Raw genomic sequence first — 21,504 nt, 5'->3', positions numbered from 1 at the left:
TCACCCCTGCTCTCTATTCCCTTAATGGGGTTTAAATTCTGCTGTTGTGTTTCCCAAATCCCTGTTATCGCACCCATTTCCCCCCTCTCGTTGCATCCAAGCTTTTACAATGACTGCCGTGTCTTTTACATATTGCTTCAGTTCCCTTTTGACCTTGTGATCAATAATAAGCCTGTTGCTATGAAGTTTTGTATTTTGCTTTTACTTATCTACATTTTGCTTCTTTAATCATTACCTGGTAATAGAGCATCTATTTAGTTTTAGTCAAAATGCTCTAGAGAAACAGAACCAACTGGACAGACATTTTGGGAGTGGTTTGTTCATGTGAGTATGGGGTCTGTGAAGTTGAGTGATCTGCCACCTAGAAGCTGATATTCCTGGGAATTCTGGTGCTAGAGACAGTAAATGTCTCATTTAAGCCTAACGGCATGAGCATAAGCCTGTGAATGAAGGCCCTGGAATAAGGAGTTCTGATGTCCAAGAGTAGGAGAGGTGGATGTCCCAACTCAAGCAGAAAAAGCAAACCAGGTTGAACGATGCCAACCCAGATGGCTGGTGGCAGATCTTCATGCATTCCACGGTTTGAAGATGAATTTATTCTGGAAACATCCCCACACAGACACATGTAGAAATAATGTTTTACCAGCTCTGAGTACTCTAAAGCCCACTCAAGTTGACAGATAAAATTGTCTGGGACAAAATAAAGTGTCAGGTTGATTGACTTGGATTATGGACTTCATTATATGTGAGCCAAACCTCCTCCTAAAGTGCCTTTTTAGAATAGAGAAACTTAAAAAATATTCAATCCTATATAAACTCCCATTTTTAGCAGCGATGAACTTGTGAGAACCTCCCCTCCATTGCTTATTTTAGAGGATACTGAAGGATGTGGTCAAATTTACTAAGAACCTTTACTTTTTACTTTTATGTTGTATTGAAATATGATGACTAAAAACAACTTAGCGAAGAAATACTTTATTTTAGTTTATGGTGCCAGATAGAATCTACACTAATACAGAAAGTATGATGACTCACAAACATGGTCGCAGGATTGGGAATCTGGCTGATCACATTTTCATCTACACACAGGAAGGAGCAGAAGGAAGAATGGGTGATGCTATAATCCTTCAAAGCGTGCCCTACTGGTGCACCTCCTCTAGAAAAGCTTCACCTTCTAGAGGTTCCATCACCTCCCCAAACAGTGGCACCAAGTGTTCAAAGACATGAACCCATGGGGGGATTTCTCATTTAACCACAACAAATACTCTGACATTCCTAATTGTTCCCACCCTTAGTTGTCTTCTGACTACCCAGTTTTGTTGTTGCTGCTGTTGGGATTTGCGTACCCCGAAAGGATGTAGAAAGATGTCAGTGAATGTAGGATGATGGAGAGATTTAAGCTCAGAGGTCTCCACAGTCCACAAAGGTTCCAAGTATTACAGGGTAGCGTAATATATATGTTTAAGAGACATTCAGATATGAAAAGTAGCTTTTTTTCCTACCTTACTTTCCTTGGCAACGTTTTAATAAAACCAGTCTGGTTAATGAAAATCTGACACTTTGGTTATTATTCTTAAGTCATGTCCATCTTCTTTATGACTATCAGCACGCCCTCTCGGACCTTGGCCTAATGTTTAATGGAAGCCTTGATTGCCTGTGGTCTTGTGAATTGTCTTGTTCTATTGTGCTCTTACTAATATATCTTTGAAACATTAAGAGATAGTATGTAGGTCAGTTGCTTTGAGTGAGGAATCCTCATGTCTATTATACTAACTGCATGGTAGTTTTTGTCTTACTAGTTGAACACAATGCATTGGGCTCTAGCTATGGGATTGTTGTGCTTTAAACTTTACTCATAAGAAACTATTGTTTCTAGGAGGAGATGAAGATGATAAATAACTTTAAAACTTGCTTTGTATACGGTATAAATGTCAGTTTAAAATTATTGTTGAGGTAACCACTTCAACTTTAATCTATATGCCAATCCCAAGAATATTGCTGCCAAGGTTATGATGAAGTGTCCCAAAATGTACATATTCATGGACAGTACTGTATTTCTTTCTTCAGAATTCATGACTAAATCAACTATGCTGACAGAAACTCAGAGGAAGATATACAAGAAAGTAAAACATATGTAGATATTGCCCATCTTTAACAGGCTTTAAAAACCTCAGCACAAGAGTGATTGATAGGTAAGGGTATATCATAAACATATAAGAACTTGAAGGATTTTATGACATACTAAAAATGGAAAAAATGGAAGCCAGACTTCAAAATTCATGTGCTTATTCATCCAAAGCTTGAACTTTGCCCTACCCATCTTTGATGACAAATAATAGTAAAACCACTCGACTTTTCATGATAGAAATACATGTATATCTAAACAACAATCAACTGTTGCTTAGTCTGTTGATAAATAGAAAGGTCTATACACATACTCATTTGCAAGGTTGTGTTGGAGTGGTTTTATACTTTTATAGCCTCCCAAAAACTAACTTTACATATTTTTCTAAAACTGTTTAAGAAAGCTATCATACGGTAGCTTAAAAACCCACCACACTTTGACAACTTAGCTTATATCAGTCGGCAATGCTACAAGTTGTGCCCTTCCCTACAAGAGCCTGTTGTTAAACACCAACATGCTATATTTTTAGAGCTCCTTTAATGTTTTTCTGATGTTTACATGATTATATTTTGATCGTTTATATCAAGTTATCCATATATAATCAGCCAGGAATGCTGGATTTGAATTTCAACGCATTTGTTTTTACGTAAGAGCAAGATTCCATGTTTGAGTAGTGGCATAACTCCTTGTTTTTCATAAGCAGTAGGTAGTTTGCGGGTAATAAAAAAGAAAATACAACAAATAAGTAATATCCTCTTTGATGTCCATTATCATTAATCATACCAAGCTGAAGATATACTTCTGTTCAGTATTGTAAAGCAGTATATCAGTTCGATGATAAAGGCTTCTGGTTATATTAATAATGGACCTAATCTCATTTGCTCTAAAGCGTGTTTGTAAATGTGTCTCTGTCCCAGGTCCCTTCTTTTAGCAATATCCCATCACCCGGAGTAGAACATTCAAGAGCAGTACCCTGATAACTAAGTGTGGAGTCTGGGGCTCCAGGCAACTGCAGGCCTTAACCTTGCTGGATTCAGCGTTTCTCACCTGTATTTCTTTCTTTTTATTCTTTCCAGTTTTCTCTAGATGTATGAAGCTCATCATGTATGAAGTTTGTTGTGTGACATTATATCTCAGGCTTTAGATTTGGAACTAAACAGTCAATAGAAAAGGTGGCCATCCTGAGTCATGTAGAATGAGCTGGGTATGAAGCAATTTGTCATCTCATTAAAGTGGTATTTTTAAATTATTTAATACATTTTAATTAATTCTTTAGAATTTCATACATGCATATAATATATTCTCCCACAACTTATCCTACATCTACCACCAACCCCCTCCCAATTTTATTCCTCTTTTACAAAATAATCCACAAACTCCAGTTTGTGCTAGCTGCGTATTCATAGGTGTGGGGCTGTCCACTGAAGTATAGTCTACCTAACAGAGGCTGCATGCTAAAGAAAACTGATTCTTCCTGCCCTCTGCAGCCATCAACTGTGACAGTTCCTCAGCTGGAGAGGGAACTCATGAGTCCCTCTCTCCTTCAGGCTGGGACACTGAGAGGCTTGATCTTGTGTAAGTCATGTGCAGGCAATGATGGCTACTATGAGTCCATGAGCGCATCAGACCTGTCATGTTCGGAGCACATTGTTGCTCTCCAGTCATCCCTGATCTCTGGCTCTTGGAATCTTACGCATCCCACTTTCTTGATGTTCCATGACCCTTGAGGTGAGGGGATGCAACATAATGTAGAGGCCCTGTTTGTGACTGAGCACCACGGGTATTTGTTTTCTGCATTTTGAACACTTTCCCAAGTGTTTCTTATTAACCAGTATCTATCGCAGAACAAACAAAAACAAAAACAACAAAAAAACAAAAAACAACCCTTCTCCAATGAGGTCGGGGAACTGCACCAATCTATGGATGTAGAAATATAAATTTAGAAAACAATTTGATACTGGTTCTATTAATCAAAATAATGGTAGTATATTCATTCCTGGGGCACCATAGCTCCAAAGATATGGATTCTTGGCCAGACTTACAGTAGTAGACATGTGTTTCATTCCATGGAGCAGCCCTTTAAATAGAATCAGAAAGTGGTGGGCTCCTCTTGTAACATTCATACCACTATTGCCCTCATGGGAAATAGGTATTTTAGATATTCTTTTGTGGTTTCAGCTTGAAAACACCATTCCTGTCTTTTACGCTGCACAAATTTACTTGTTGCTGGCTTTGAATGGAGTAAGCATGCAGAGCTGAGTTAATCTGGTATGTTTTCCAATATTTTGAGTAATATTTTAATGTTCTTTACAGATATATTTATCAACTTTTCATGTCTATCACTTGGTATTTCACTAAAAGAAGATTCAGCAATTCTCATTCATTTGGTCTGAGTGGGACATAAAATCAACTCTGAATAGACAGTTCCTTATTTCTGTACAAAATTAGAGACAAAATTAGTTCTTTTCTTTAATCTTATAAACCATTTTCTTTTTGAAAGAGAAAGAGTAGGCCAATGCCATTATAAGAATGTCCTGAGTTTTAAATTTAACTTTCCAAAACTGAAATTTCAATACTAAGAGGATAATTTGATTCTGTGATTTTAGGATTTGTATCTCAAAGATACTGCTTAGACTATGTCATGTAAAATCTCTGAGAGGTATTGTAAGTATTTTTAAAATGATAAAAATTTGATCCAATCACTAAGAATCTTTCTTTAAAGTATTTTAATTGCTCAAGCCATCCATGCTTTCATGATTCCTTATTTATACCTCTGTAACCCCAATAAATTCATTGATTAATGAGGTTAAATTTTTTTAAAATTTATTTTTATTTTATGTGCATTGAGTTTTGTCTGCATGTATGTATGTGTGAGGGTGTTGTATCCCCTAGAATTGGAATTACAGACAGTTGTGAGCTGCCATGTGGGTACTGGGAATTTAACCTGAGTCCTCTGGAAGGGCAGCCAGTGCTTTTAACTTCTGAATTATCTCTCCAGCCTGAAATTAAAAAAAATTAAGGAGTTATACAGGATACTGAAACTTTAGGCATAAAGTGTACTGGTAATGATTTATACAACCCCAGATGCCTAGATGGTGACATTTCTATGAGAATTTCCCATTAATCCTGTGTTTACTTCCTAATGTACTAGGACATTCTGGGTTATCAATATAGGAAAACCAAGTTTCCACACATTCAGCAGATTTGCTACCCATCATGAAATTTTTATCTGTGCATTTCTGAGTAAACCATAAGCTCTCAATGATGTGTCCCTACCAGGTACACCCAAGATGCTCAATAAATTGTTGTTAGATACAATGAATTTGAACTAAACTTCTATGCTTGGTTCACATGCTTGCCTGCATAATTTAAATGTTGCCTGGCACAAGCATATGTTTTCATTAATGGTCAGTCCTACATGAACCTTATTGGACCAGTTAGATGAGCAGGTCAGTTCATTCTCTTCAGTATTTATGATTTAATTCCCATCTTCCTTCATTAAACTTCTGCCAGCTATTTCAAGAAATTTTGAGCTCTCCCTTTCCCAAACATCCAAGGATCATTATACTTTATACTGTTGCCATGTAATCTTAGAAGAGATCAGGTCTCCAAAATCATTGTGAAATTCTTAAAAACAGGGACAATTCCACATTGTTTTTTTGTAAACTACAATTATTAGCACAGAGATAGACACAGAAACTGTTCAAATAAACTTTATAGAATAATATTAAATAGTACAAATAAATAAACTTTATTCAAATGACTTGATCCTTTCCTAGTGGTCATTGGCTGTGCTCTATGAAGGTTAAAACCTTTCCATAACAGTGCCTTTCATCAATATTCTAGTCCCTTTTTAGTTCCATCACATTTCTTACCTTAGTTAAATGTAAACTCTTAGGTTATCTACAATTGCTAAAAGGCCCTAACATTGTAGGACCCTGCAAAGTTCTTCAACCATTAGCAGATGTAACAAAAGTGTTTATCAAAACATTTACAGACCACTCACAACCTTCACTTCACTATTTATTACTACCCCAACTTTATCCTTAACACTTACTCCCACTCTATGAATCCATATATCAACATCCCCATCCCCTATTTAACCTAAACTTAGGTGTTATATTTATTTTATCCACATCAAGTCTCTCTACTCAATTTCTTGATGAGGCTGAACATAGAATTCAAAATATTCTCTTATTGTGGCCTTTCAAATAGTTTCCCAAACAATCTCATATGAAAATATTCCAGCTGTTAACTATCCTATTAGTTATTCTCAGAAACGGTTCCTTTTCCTTCCATCCTTAATTTTACCCAAGAACCTTTCCATAAGACTTATTATTACAGCCTGATTCATAGCCACACAATCATTCATCTCAATCTTGGCGGGAGCTAACTTCTCTCCCTTTGCCTTAATAGTTTCATTTCTCCAACGGCATGAGGACCAAGAAAACGTAGAAGTAGAAATAAGACCTGTCCTATCTTCCTCAAAGCTATGTTGTTTAAATAGCCTCCAGCTACACGAGACTAGTAAATTGATTCAAATTAAGAAGAATTAAAATCCTGTTCCTAAGGCACATCAATGATATTTCAAATGTTTAATAGCTACATGTGGCCTATGGGCATCTTACTAGACAACACAGATGTGCATGCTCTCATCACAGTTACATAGGACAGTGCTGCATTACACATATATGCATGCCCACATCACAGTTACATAGGACAGTGCTGCATTACAGATATGTGCATGCCGTCATCACAGTTACATAGGACAGTGCTGCATTACAGATGTGCATGCCCCCATCACAGTTACATAGGAAAGTGCTGCATTACATATATGTGCATGCTCTCATCACAGTTACATAGGACAGTGCTGCATTACACAGATGTGCATGCCCTCATCACAGTTACATAGGACAGTGCTGCATTACAGATGTGCATGCCCTCATCACAGTTACATAGAACAGTGTGGCATTACAGATGTGCATGCCCTCATCACAGTTACATAGAACAGTGTGGCATTACAGATGTGCATGCCCTCATCACAGTTACATAGGACAGTGCTGCATTACACAGATGTGCATGCCCTCATCACAGTTACATAGGACAGTGCTGCATTACAGATGTGCATGCCCTCATCACAGTTACATAGAAGAGTGTGGCATTACAGATGTGCATGCCCTCATCACAGTTACATAGGACAGTGCTGCATTACACAGATGTGCATGCCACCATCACAGTTACATAGGACAATGCCGCATTACATATATGTGCATGCCCCCATCACAGTTACATAGAACAGTGCTGCATTACAGATATGTGCATGCCGTCATCACAGTTACATAGGACAGTGCTGCATTACATATATGTGCATGCCCCCATCACAGTTACATAGAACAGTGCTACATTACAGATATGTGCATGCCCACATCACAGTTACATAGGACAGTGCTGCATTACATATATGTGCATGCCCTCATCACTGTTACATAGGACAGTGCTGCATTACAGATATGTGCATGCTCTCATCACAGTTACATAGGACAGTGCTGCATTACAGATATGTGCATGCCCCCATCACAGTTACATAGGACAGTGCTGCATTACAGATGTGCATGCTCTCATCACAGTCACATAGGACAGTGCTGCATTACACAGATGTGCATGCCCTCATCACAGTTACATAGGACAGTGCTGTATTACAGATGTGCATGCCCCCATACAGTTACATAGGACAGTGAGGCATTACACAGATATGTGCATGCTCTCATCACTGTTACATAGGACAGTGCTGCATTACAGATATGTGCATGCCGTCATCACAGTTACATAGGACAGTGCTGCATTACAGATGTGCATGCCCACATCACAGTTACATAGGAAAGTGCTGCATTACACAGATGTGCATGCTCTCATCACAGTTACATAGGACAGTGCTGCATTACACATATGTGCATGCCCTCATCACAGTTACATAGGACAGTGCTGTATTACACGGATGTGCATGCCCTCATCACAGTTACATAGGACAGTGCTGCATTACACATATGTGCATGCCCTCATCACAGTTACATAGGACAGTGCTGCATTACACGGATGTGCATGCCCTCATCACAGTTACATAGGACAGTGCTGCATTACACAGATGTGCATGCTCTCATCACAGTTACATAGGACAGTGCTATGTTACAGAGATGTACATGTCCACATCACAGTTACATAGGACAGTGCTGCATTACACAGATGTGCATGCTCTCATCACAGTTACATAGGACAGTGCTGCATTACACAGATGTGCATGCCCTCATCACAGTTACATAGGACAATGCCACATTACACAGATGTGCATGTCCACATCACAGTTACATAGGACAGTGCTGCATTACAGATATGTGCATGCCCTCATCACAGTTACATAGGACAGTGCTGCATTACAGATATGTGCATGCCCCCATCACAGTTACATAGGACAGTGCTGCATTACAGATATGTGCATGCCCTCATCACAGTTACATAGGACAGTGCTGCATTACAGATATGTGCATGCCCCCATCACAGTTACATAGGACAGTGCTGCATTACACATATGTGCATGCCCTCATCACAGTTACATAGGACAGTGCTGCATTACACGGATGTGCATGCCCTCATCACAGTTACATAGGACAGTGCTGCATTACACAGATGTGCATGCCCTCATCACAGTTACATAGGACAGTGCTGCATTACAGATGTGCATGCCCTCATCACAGTTACATAGAACAGTGTGGCATTACAGATGTGCATGCCCTCATCACAGTTACATAGGACAGTGCTGCATTACACAGATGTGCATGCCACCATCACAGTTACATAGGACAATGCCGCATTACATATATGTGCATGCCCCCATCACAGTTACATAGAACAGTGCTGCATTACAGATATGTGCATGCCGTCATCACAGTTACATAGGACAGTGCTGCATTACAGATGTGCATGCCCCCATCACAGTTACATAGAACAGTGCTACATTACAGATATGTGCATGCCCACATCACAGTTACATAGGACAGTGCTGCATTACATATATGTGCATGCCCTCATCACTGTTACATAGGACAGTGCTGCATTACAGATATGTGCATGCTCTCATCACAGTTACATAGGACAGTGCTGCATTACAGATATGTGCATGCCCCCATCACAGTTACATAGGACAGTGCTGCATTACAGATGTGCATGCTCTCATCACAGTCACATAGGACAGTGCTGCATTACACAGATGTGCATGCCCTCATCACAGTTACATAGGACAGTGCTGTATTACAGATGTGCTTGCCCCCATACAGTTACATAGGACAGTGAGGCATTACACAGATATGTGCATGCTCTCATCACTGTTACATAGGACAGTGCTGCATTACAGATATGTGCATGCCGTCATCACAGTTACATAGGACAGTGCTGCATTACAGATGTGCATGCCCACATCACAGTTACATAGGAAAGTGCTGCATTACACAGATGTGCATGCTCTCATCACAGTTACATAGGACAGTGCTGCATTACACATATGTGCATGCCCTCATCACAGTTACATAGGACAGTGCTGTATTACACGGATGTGCATGCCCTCATCACAGTTACATAGGACAGTGCTGCATTACACATATGTGCATGCCCTCATCACAGTTACATAGGACAGTGCTGCATTACACGGATGTGCATGCCCTCATCACAGTTACATAGGACAGTGCTGCATTACACAGATGTGCATGCTCTCATCACAGTTACATAGGACAGTGCTATGTTACAGAGATGTACATGTCCACATCACAGTTACATAGGACAGTGCTGCATTACACAGATGTGCATGCTCTCATCACAGTTACATAGGACAGTGCTGCATTACACAGATGTGCATGCCCTCATCACAGTTACATAGGACAATGCCACATTACACAGATGTGCATGTCCACATCACAGTTACATAGGACAGTGCTGCATTACAGATATGTGCATGCCCTCATCACAGTTACATAGGACAGTGCTGCATTACAGATATGTGCATGCCCCCATCACAGTTACATAGGACAGTGCTGCATTACACATATGTGCATGCCCTCATCACAGTTACATAGGACAGTGCTGTATTACACGGATGTGCATGCCCTCATCACAGTTACATAGGACAGTGCTGCATTACACATATGTGCATGCCCTCATCACAGTTACATAGGACAGTGCTGCATTACACGGATGTGCATGCCCTCATCACAGTTACATAGGACAGTGCTGCATTACACAGATGTGCATGCTCTCATCACAGTTACATAGGACAGTGCTATGTTACAGAGATGTACATGTCCACATCACAGTTACATAGGACAGTGAGGCATTACACAGATATGTGCATGCTCTCATCACAGTTACATAGGACAGTGCTGCATTACACAGATGTGCATGCCCTCATCACAGTTACATAGGACAATGCCACATTACACAGATGTGCATGTCCACATCACAGTTACATAGGACAGTGCTGCATTACAGATATGTGCATGCCCTCATCACAGTTACATAGGACAGTGCTGCATTACAGATATGTGCATGCCCCCATCACAGTTACATAGGACAGTGCTGCATTACACATATGTGCATGCCCCCATCACAGTTACATAGGACAGTGCTGCATTACACAGATGTACATGACCACATCACAGTTACATAGGACAGTGCTGCATTACAGATGTGCATGCTCTCATCACTGTTACATAGGACAGTGTGGCATTACACATATGTGCATGCTCTCATCACAGTTACATAGGACAGTGCTGCATTACAGATGTGCATACTCACATCACAGTTACACTAGAAATGTTGCATTACACAGATGTGCATGCCCACATCACAATAACATTGGACAATGTTGCATCACACATATGTACACGCCCACATAACAGTTAGATTGGAGTGGGCTGCATTAGCAACTGCAGTCACTTGAGATCTAATTGTTGGGCCTCTGTTTTTGAGAGAGTCTCTATGAAAGTTATGGAAGCTGGTGAGGGTAACTTTTGGCCAAAGGAAGTGTGCAATGAAGAGCTAGATGAGGGAGGAAGAGCATCACTAGCTGGGGGAGCCAGCCTCCAGTCAGCACCAGGGTATGAAAAAAAATCCACTAATGTGACAAAGGTTTAGGGAAAATTCCTTTCTGAGGGCTAAGCATTTTCTATCTGAGGGATAAACAAGGAGACACATGCTTTCTGATGGTAACTTTCTTTTTTTACTTCATCTTAAATAATCCTCTTTGAGAATCTCCCTGTCTCCACAAAGCTACCTTCTTTACATATAGCTACATATCTCTCTTTACATACATACATACATCTCTCTCCTCTGTGGCCCTATACCCAGTTACATCTTCTTTCTTTCTTCCTTCCTTCCTTCCTTCCTTCCTTTCTTCTTTTGATTTTTCGAGACAGGGTTTCTCTGTGGCTTTGGAGGCTGTCCTGGAACTAACTCTTGTAGACCAGGCTGGTCTTGAACTCACAGAGATCCACCTGCCTCTGCTTCCCGAGTGCTGGGATTAAAGGCGTGCACCACCAACGCCGGGGTAGTTGCATCTCTATTCACATGGATGTACATCTTTCTTTTACATGCATTTCTCTTCTATATCTCTTTTCTATGCAGCTTCGTCTTTCCTGTCTAACACTTGTCAAATCTCCACACAGCCATAGCTATACATTTCATTTACATACCCTCTCACCTATGACTCTTTACACAGCTCCTAGGCACAGATCCTCTTTATAGCAGCAGCTCTTTCACACAACTCTCTCTCTCTCCCTCTCTCTCTCTCTCCCTCTCTCTCTCTCTCTCTCTCTCTCTCTCTGTCTCTCTCTCTGTCTCTCTCTCTCTGCCCCTCTCTCCCTCTCTCTCACACACTCACCCACCCCCACACATATGCTTCTACATCATTCACCCACTCTTTACTCACTCACTCTCTCACTCACTGACTCTCTCAACGTCTCTCATGCTTCTTCTCGTCTCTCACATTTCTCTCTCTGCCCATTCAACTACAACCTTCACGCAGCACCTCCCCCTCTCTCTGCATAGCTCTTACATCGTTCTACACAGCCACCTCTCTCTGCTCCTCCCACAACCAAACTCTGGACAATTATGTGCTACATTTTCAGGGCCCAATTCATTCTCATCACACAAGATAACTCACATAGCTTCTCTTAGGCTAGGAATGTCACATTGACAGGCCAATGAGTAACACTTGGCCATGCACATAGCTCTTAGTTAGTGAGGGTTTCCAGACAGAAAATAACATTGAAATTCAAGACTTAACAATAAATTAGCTGGCTGAACTCTGAGTCCTGTAACATAACCTGAGGCTGAGTTACATGCAGAAAGTCCATTACTACGTGGGTTTATGTTTACCAAAGTTGCTTAATATCTGGCCTTGATTCAGACATAAATACCTGGGAATTTGTCCTTGTGTATCTATTTCAGGGGGTCTTTTGCATTTGTTCTGAAGTCTAAAATGAGCTGTCTTTGTGACTGAGAATACTATTACTTTCTTGTGTCAGTCAGCAATGAAAAATAGCCTAGTATTATTTCTATTCATTAGAATTACACTGTTAAGCAGAAGTCATCTTCCTGATTATCTACAGCTATACGTGTGCCCAATAGATAGAATATTTTCACAAGATAAACACACAAGCAGTGGGAATAATATCTATAGCTGTTATTTAGGGAAGGAATGTGGCAGCACGTGTGAGAATTACAGCCAGAAGAAATTGTTCATTTACAGTCGGTAGCTCCATGGCTCTGTGAAGTGGGCTTCCTCATCACAGAGTCATTTGTCTAGCAGGTCGACCTGCTAAACACTAGTTGTCACCTGCTGTATACTCCCATGGCCTCCTGCAGAAGAGTCCTGTGTCCTAGACCACCTGGAATGAGGGTGGGGCTTTATTGCCGACCACCTCCCTGGGATATCCTGTGGGAGCACTGTGAGGGGGAAGGGTCTCTCCCCCATACTTCCAGGGAACCTATAGCATCAGACAATTTTCTATCAGTGTGTCAAAATACCAAAGAATATCAACTTAAAGAGAGGAAAGGGTTATCTTTGCTCTTGGCACTGTTGCCTTGGGGCACTAATAAGGCAGCATGCTATGAAGCGCTTGGCTGAGAAAGTTGCTCACCTTATGGTGGTCAAGAACCAACCTTCTAGAGAGGAGGAGAGCCAGGGTCTCCATACCTCCTGCAAAGGCATATCTCCAGTGACCTTGCCTTCTTTCACAAGACCTCACCTCTTACAGGGTTTACTAGCTCCTGTGGAATCATCCCATGGGCACTGAGAACATAGCACATGGGTCTTTGAGGATCATTTAAGAAGCAGACCACAGAAAGAGCCACTAATTTTAATGCTAAGTGGCTGTGTTAGTCAGGATCCACTAGGATCCACTAGGGGAATGGAACTGCTGGAATTAACATATTATTAGATTGGCTTACACAACAGAGACAAGTAATTCCAAAAACAGATGTCTGCATGATGGTGAAGCTGAGAACATGGCATCTGCTCAATGCACACATATGGATCTCTTAGCAGACTCAACCTGGTGCTGAAGGTCTGAAGGATTCTTAGAGTGTCACTCATCTATACTCTGCATTAGAAGACTGAAGAAACTGGGTTCTGTTGCTATCTGAAGTATTATAGCAGCTGCAACAACAAAGGCGTAGACACAGCATTCACCAGCAAGAAGGGAAGGTAGGCAGGCAAGACGTATAGCATTTTCCTCAGACTGTCCAGGAAGCTGTTGAAAGGTATCTCTCATTCTGGAGGACAGGCTTGTCTCCTCACCTGATCCTTCTAGAAATGTCCTCATAGATTCATCTAGAGGTATGACACTGCTTTTTTCCAGATATGGCAGCCTTCTGATGACTTGTTATATTCTGACCAACCTCTCAGTGTAGACAGACCATTTCAGATGTCCAGAACAATCCAGATATAATAGAAATAAGAAAAAAATACAATTATGACTCATATGTAATACACCCAAGAGATACTATCTAGGAAATAAACATGAACTATAGTCATTACTATATATTTATTACATATATGACCAGGTGCTGACAATTTTATGAAGTATACGTTATTACTGCTATTATCATTTCATGTTACACATGGGAAAACATAAGCCCAGTTTTTTATTGCAAAACTGTGGATCACAGGGTGGAATGTAGCCCAGGCACTGCAGGCCCCTTATCTGTATTCTTAACTGGAACTGTGGCCTGCTTTGCCTTTCCAGCTTGATACCACTTCAACTTGTAATTTTCTCTGCTTTCTATGTATATAAACACTCAATGGGTGTTCATTCTGGCAGGGGTTTGCATGATTACTGTAGCCCAGGCAAGCAGTAGCTGAGTTTCTAGAGAATACTTGTCTTGATTGACAGATACCTCCATGGTGAGCTTGTAGCTAGCTAGCAATTGGAGTAAACTTCATCTTTTCTTTATTGCATATAGAATTTCTAATCTTTCCTGTGTTAAATATTTGTTTCATTTTTTAAAGAATGACCTAAGTAAGTGTATGCCTGTAGGGTTGTCTGGGGGTGGGGTAACACTTGATTTCAATTGCTTATCCTTCATGATAGTCTGTTTTCTGTCACAAACTAGATATTACACTCTTAAGAATAAGATCATTAAGTTAAGAAGCACCATCTGGGAATAATAAAAGCAGTAATTAAACACATAAATAAATAAAAGCAGCAGTTACTACTCCATTAATTGTCAGTGTATTCTCAGTCAGAACTGCTGGTAGAAAACATGGAATTCTAAGTTTTGTAAAATTCCATAAACTGGAAATATAACCCCAGAGAGGCTGTGTACCATCATTCTGTAGAGATGTCCTCACAGCTACAATCTACTGCTTAATTTTACATCAAAACTCTCTTGCCAGCAACTTGTGGAGGATCAAAGAATCTGATGGTAAAATGATGAAAGTTTTCTGAAAGCATTGGGGATATGGCATCAAACTCAACATTAAACACAAATATGTCATGTAATGATGATATCTTCTACAGAGTCAAGACCCTAGATCAATTTGAAGATGTTGCATTGGATGTTGGGAAGTTTTTCACCAACTTATATTTTGAGCTACAACTAAATTCTAGTCAGTCTAGAATGTGTGGAGGATAGACCCAAAGAGGACAAACTATCTTAAAGGAGCTCAAGAGCGAAGGCAAGAAAGAAATGAACATTCAAGAAGGCCACTGTGGGTAAACTTGATTAGAGGAATGCAAAAGACACAGAAGGCTCAGAGACATAGATCAGTGGCCATAGAATAAACTGTCCCCACAGTGGCACTAACTCATAACTGGTAGTCACAGTCATTTGTGTTCTTAGTCCTATCCCTCCAATAGAAGACATTACATAAAGATATATAATATCCTACTTCAATCTCACATATCACTACTAAAGAAATTAATGGGACTTGTGGTTTCAGAACATGGCCTTCAGCATGCCTCTTAAGCTGTAAGATACGTAAGTATTTTGTAGGTTATATTTGTTGGGTATGTGCTTAATAAGCATTAAGACTCCGAAGAACCTTAAGACTAAATAAACAATGGCAGAATTTAAATAAAGAATTTTGTATAGGTTTGCACAGAGAGACAAGAGTAAGGTTTTCTGTTGGCAAAACAGTTGTATTTATAGTGTCTGTACTGCTTTCCTGGCTCAGTACAGGGTTTGACAACTGACAAAGGGTGGTTAGAATACCATCTCACTCCTGTCAGAATGGCTAAAATAAAAAACACCAATGACAATTTATGCTGGAGAGGATGTGGTGAAAGGGGAACACTCCTCCATTGCTGGTGGGAGTGCCAACTTGTTCAGCCACTTTGGAAATCAGTATGGAGATTCCTCAGAAAAATGGGAATAAACCTACCACAAGACCCAGCAACTCCACTCTTAGGCATATATCCAAAAGATGCCCATTCATACAACAAGGATGTCTGTTCCACTATGTTCATAGCAGTATTATTTGTAATAGCTAGAACTTAGAAGCAACCTAGATGCCCCTCAACTGAAGAGTGGATAGAGAAAATGTGGTACATATACACAATGGAGTACTATTCAGCAGAAAATTGCAGAGCTGTAGGACTTTTCTATCTTGGAGCTCCATTTCATCTGCATTCCCCCTAACACACATTGCTCCATAGATAGAGGCAGGAGATGGTGCTAAGCATCCAGTAATACACAGAATTCTTACAAGTAATTTTATTACCCACAGATCAACAGCGCTAAGACTGAGAAACCATGGTTTAGGGCCAACTCAGAGAGCTGTCAAGACACGACCGTCCAGTATGCAGCAACGACCTGAGCACTCCCTCTCCTCTCCTCTGGAGTCTGAGAAAGCCTATAAAGAGACCCCTGTGGATTCTATGTGGAGTAGAAAGCTCTACTTATTCATCTATGGACATCTGGCTTTGTTCCTTGTGGCCACACTGAAGCACTTATCTAAAAAGCCAGAAACTCGCCCCTATCTGCCATTTCCCATAATAGCTCCTGATCCTTAGAAATTCATGGATCTAAACTATACAGAAGCTTTTTTTCTTTTTCTTTGTTTCCTTTTTTCCTTTTCTGGAGGTAAAAAGGGGCCCAAGGGTCACTATGCCTTCACTGAATCCTGCATTGAGGGATCTCTATGCCTTCGGGTTCTTGAGGAGTCTACAAAACACAATATCTGCACAGTCCCTCTCCCCCCCCCGTTGTCTCTTTCTGTTATTCCCTCTCATCCTAGTGAGGGCTTCTGTCCTCAGACTCTACCTCCTTTCCCTAAGTTGAGGTCTCTGGGTCCCAAATTCTGCCCCTCTGATTATTTCACACATTGAGACCAGCAGCATTGGGATGGGGAAGTCAGAAAAGTGCACCCTTTGGAGAATAGAGTCATGCTGATGTCACATCAGAGCTTCAGATAGGAGCCTCCTGATGTCACCCAACTCTTCACCATCACTGGGAGCCTGAGGTTTTCCCAGCCAGCCATTCCCAAGTGTGAGCAGACTGTGACTCCAAGTCTTACTCACAATGGAAAACAAGCTCACATCATGGAACTGTAATTGTCATTGTCGGTGTCCTCGGTGTTTTCCCTGAGAGACAGGGTTTGGAGCTCCTTGGGGGAGATGATGCTGTTTTCATTGCCTCCATAAGGATAGCAGGAGCCCCAGCCCTCTCTGCGCCAGAAGCATTGAATGCTGCACCAGCAACTATTCAAGCAAAATATTCCCAAAGGAAATTTCTATGAGGACTTATAAACAAAAGTAGAATGGAAATGTATCTGTCGTTTACAAGGTGGTATTTTATACAAGTGGAAAAAAGAAGGCGTATCTTCGGAAGACTTTAACACACTGAAATGAAAATCAGTGATAGATGATTTTTAATGCCATTTGGAAATGGTAGCAGGAAATTATCTCCTATGTCATTTATTTTTGGAAAGGAGTAATAAAATGTCACGCAGGGTTGTTTGAATTATTTGTCTCACACAGTTATTGTGAGAGCTGACCTGCAGGTTAACAAGAAGGGGTGCTATGTAAAGCACCCCCAGCCATACAGATGCCCTCATCTCAAGGAGAAATGTGCCCATCAAAGTGTGCTGTGGGCCTGTGAGCAGCTCCTCCTAGACACCCTCTTTGATCCAAAGGCACCTTAAGAACTTTCTGCTTTTAGACATGGTTTTCACTTGTAAAACTGAGGACTGCAGACAGATCCATATCTATTGCCATGCACAAACTTAAGTCCAAATGGATCAAAGACCTCAACATAAATCCAAACACACTGAACCTCTTAGAAGAGAAAGTGGGAAGTACCCTTGAACGAATTGGTACAGGAGACTGCTTCCTGAACACCAGTAGCACAGACACTGAGATCCACAATTGATAAATGGGACCTCCTGAAACTTAGAAGCTTCTGTAAGACAAAGGACACAGTCAACAAGACAAAAGGCAGCCCACAGATGGGAAAAAATATTCACCAACCCCATATCTGACAGAGGGCTGATTTACAAAATATACAAAGAACTCAAGAAGCTAGTCACCAAAACACCAAACAATCTAATTAAAAAGTGGGCTACAGAACTAAATAGAGAATTCTCAATAGAGGAATCTAAAATGGTTGAAAGACACATAGAAGATTGCTCAACATCCTTAGCCATTAGGGAAATGCATATCAAAACAGCTCTGAGATACCATCTTACTCCTATCAGAATGACTAAAATAAAAAACACAAACAACAGTTTATGCTGGAGAGCATGTGGAGGAAGAGGAACACTCCTCCACTGCTGGTGAGAATGTCAACTTGTACAGCCACTTTGGAAATAAGTATGGCAGTTTCTTAGGAAAATGGGAATCAGCCTATCACAAGATCCAGCAACTCCACTCTTAGGCATCTACCCAAAAGATGCACATTCATACAAGTTGACATCTGTTCCACTATGTTCATAGCAACATTATTTGTAATATCCAGAACCTGGAAACAGCCTAGACACCCCTTAAATGAAGAATGGATAATGAAAATGTGGTATATTTATACAATGGAGTGCTACTCAACAGAAAAAAAAAAACAATGGAATCTTGAAATTTGCAGGCAAATGAATGGAACTAGAAGAAACCATCCTGAATGAGGCATCCCAGTTACAAAAAGACAAACATGGTGTGTGCTCAGTCTTATATGGATTTTAGACATAGAGCAAAGGATTACCAGCCTACAGTCCATACTGCCAGAGAAGCTAGGAAACAAGGAGGACCCCAAGAGAAAGACACATGGTTCCCTGGAGAAGGAGAAAGGGACAAGATCTCCTGAGCTAATTGGGAGCTCGGTGGGGGGCGGGGGGTTAGGGGAAAGAAAAGGAGAGAAGAGGAGGAGAGAGGAGGACATGAGGGAGCAGGAAGACTGAGTCAAGAGAACATAGGAGAATGAGAAAAGAGATACCATAATAGAGGTTTAAAGAGAAGTCTGGCACTGGGGAAATGTCCAGAGATCTATAAGGACGACTTTAACTAACAATCTAAGCAATAGTGGAGAAGCTACCTTTAATGCCCTTCCCTGATAAAGAGACTGATGACTACCTTATATGCCATCCTAGAGCCTTCATTAAGTGGCTGGGGAAAATAGAAGCAGAGATTCACAACTAAACACTGAGCTGAACTCCTGCAGTTCAGTTGCAGAGAGGGAGGAATGATGAGCAAAGGGATCAAGATCATGCTAGAGAAACCCACAGAAACAGCTGACCTGAACAAGGGGGAGCTCATGGACCCCAGACTGATAGCTGGGAAACCAGCATAGGACTGACTCAGACCCCCTGAATGTGGATGTCAGTTTGGAGGTCTGGTTAATCTATGGGGCTTCTGGTAGTGCATCAGTATTTATCCCTAGTACATGAATGGACTTTGGGAGCCCACTCCACATAGAGGGATACTCTCTCAGCCTGGACACACGAGGGAGGGTCTAGGCCCTGCTCCAAATGATATGACAGACTTTGAAGATCCCCCATGGAAGGACTCACCCCCCTGGGGAGCAGAAAGGGGATGGGATAGGGGGTCAGTGGGGGGCAGGGAAGGAGGTGAGGGGATTGACAAGTAAAACAAGCTTGTTTCTAATTTAAATTTTAAAAAAGAAAGAAATCCCCCCTTTAAGAAACAAACAAACAAAAAACCGTGATTTTCCTATTGGTCTTGCCTAGCCCAAGGTCAAGGAACAGAGTGAGCAGGCAAATGTGCTTCATGTGTGTTTCATCACAGGGATCATGTGTGCTTCATCACAGGGATGAGACACGGGAATCAGGGTTCGCATGTAGACTTTTTGTAGTATTTAATATCATTTCTTTTATTTCTGTAGAATCTCATGAAGTATATTTTATCATTGTTTCCTGTCCTCCAGCTCTTCCCAGATCTTTCCCCCTGCCAACCCACTTAACTTCACGTTTGTCCTCTGTCTCAATAAATAAATAAATAAATAAATAAATAAATAAATAAATAAATGTCTCATTCATGTTAGCCAACCACTCCTGAGTATGGTGCTCAGTGTATGATCGCCTAGTGCCCTTTGTTGGTGAAAATTAATTTTCCCTCTCCGAGGAGCTATTATTTGTGAGTAGCTTCTTGGCTAGGAGTGGGACTTTGTTCCCACTCCCCTCCTGCTTACTGAGATTTGTCCTGCTCGAGCTTGTACAGGTCTTGTGTGTGCTCTTACGGGCTCTCTGAGTCCTGTTGTGTCTGAAATGCTGTGTTCTTAGAATCATCCACCACCTTTGGTTCCTTCAATCTTTCTGCCTTCTCTTCTGCAGAGATCTCCGAGCTCTGATGGTACTGAGGACTCCAAAGTCTCTCATTTTCTTCACCTCGTCCAGTTGTGGGCCTTGGGGTTAATTGCCATCTACTACAAGAAGACCCTTCTCTGATGGAGCCGAACAGTCGTCTCTATGGGTATAGCAACATGTCATTACTAACAGTTTCCTTGCTGTGTTCATTCAGCAGAATATCAGTCATAGCTTTTCCCCTAGAACCCATGACCCAGATTCTCAGCCTCATTAACAATTACCAGGTACAGGTTCCATTTCATGGAACAGACCTTAATTCAACTTTTTAAATCTTTTTTATTTAACTACTTCACATGCCAATCCCAACTCCTTCTCCTTCCCCTCCTCCCCGACACCCCTACCAATTCCCACTTCACTCCCCAGGGATGGTGAAGCCCTCTGTAGGGAATCTCCAGAGTCTGCCAATTCATTCAGGGCAGGGCCTAGGCCCTTCCCCATGAATCCAGGCTGAGAGAGCATCCCCCATACCTCATTGTGGGATGGGCACCCAAAGTCCATTTGTATGCCAGGGATAAATACTGATCTACTACCCAAGGCCCCACAGATTGCAGAGGCCTCCTCGCTGACACCAAAATTTAGGGAGTCTGGATCAGTCCCATGCTGGCCTCACAGCCATCAGTCTGGGGTCCAAGAGCTCCCCCTTGTTCAGGTCAGCTGTCTCTGTGGGTTTCTCCAGCCTGGTCTTGACTCCTTTGCTCATCACTCCTCCCTCTCTGCAACTGGGTTCCAGGAGTTCAGCTCAGTGTTTAGCTGTGTTAAATCCAATTTTTAGAAAAGTGATTGTTTACTCCCCTAACATTCATCCTCTTCTGTACCTGTGGGCAGACACTACAAACAAGTCACTATTGTAACTCGCAGGGCTCCTATCTGGGGGAAAACAGGGATTCCCTGCCTCCTTCAGGAGCATGTGTAGCATGTCCTAGCACTACGGGTGCTAGCAATTAGGGATAGAGCATCCGGCTGAGTACCAGCTACATTTCTCCATGCTCTCTGCCATACGTGTTGTCTTCAACAACAGGGTCTTACT

General features: G+C 41.3%; 1 long non-coding RNA gene across 1 annotated transcript; it reads left to right on the top strand.

Annotated features, from left to right (window-relative positions):
* Window positions 1-4,315: 4,315 nt before the first annotated feature.
* LOC121138933 lies at window positions 4,316-20,578 on the top strand. Its single transcript, XR_005875794.1, has 3 exons — window positions 4,316-4,393; window positions 13,713-13,874; window positions 20,445-20,578. It is a non-coding gene; the product is annotated as an uncharacterized LOC121138933 (long non-coding RNA).
* The last annotated feature ends 926 nt before the right edge of the window (window positions 20,579-21,504 follow it).

Source organism: Mesocricetus auratus, unplaced genomic scaffold, assembly GCF_017639785.1.
Source record: "Mesocricetus auratus isolate SY011 unplaced genomic scaffold, BCM_Maur_2.0 Super-Scaffold_6730, whole genome shotgun sequence".
NCBI classification, from domain to species: Eukaryota; Metazoa; Chordata; class Mammalia; order Rodentia; family Cricetidae; genus Mesocricetus; species Mesocricetus auratus.
Note: the sequence above shows the minus strand (reverse complement) of the source record. Positions and strands in the feature narration are given on the sequence as shown.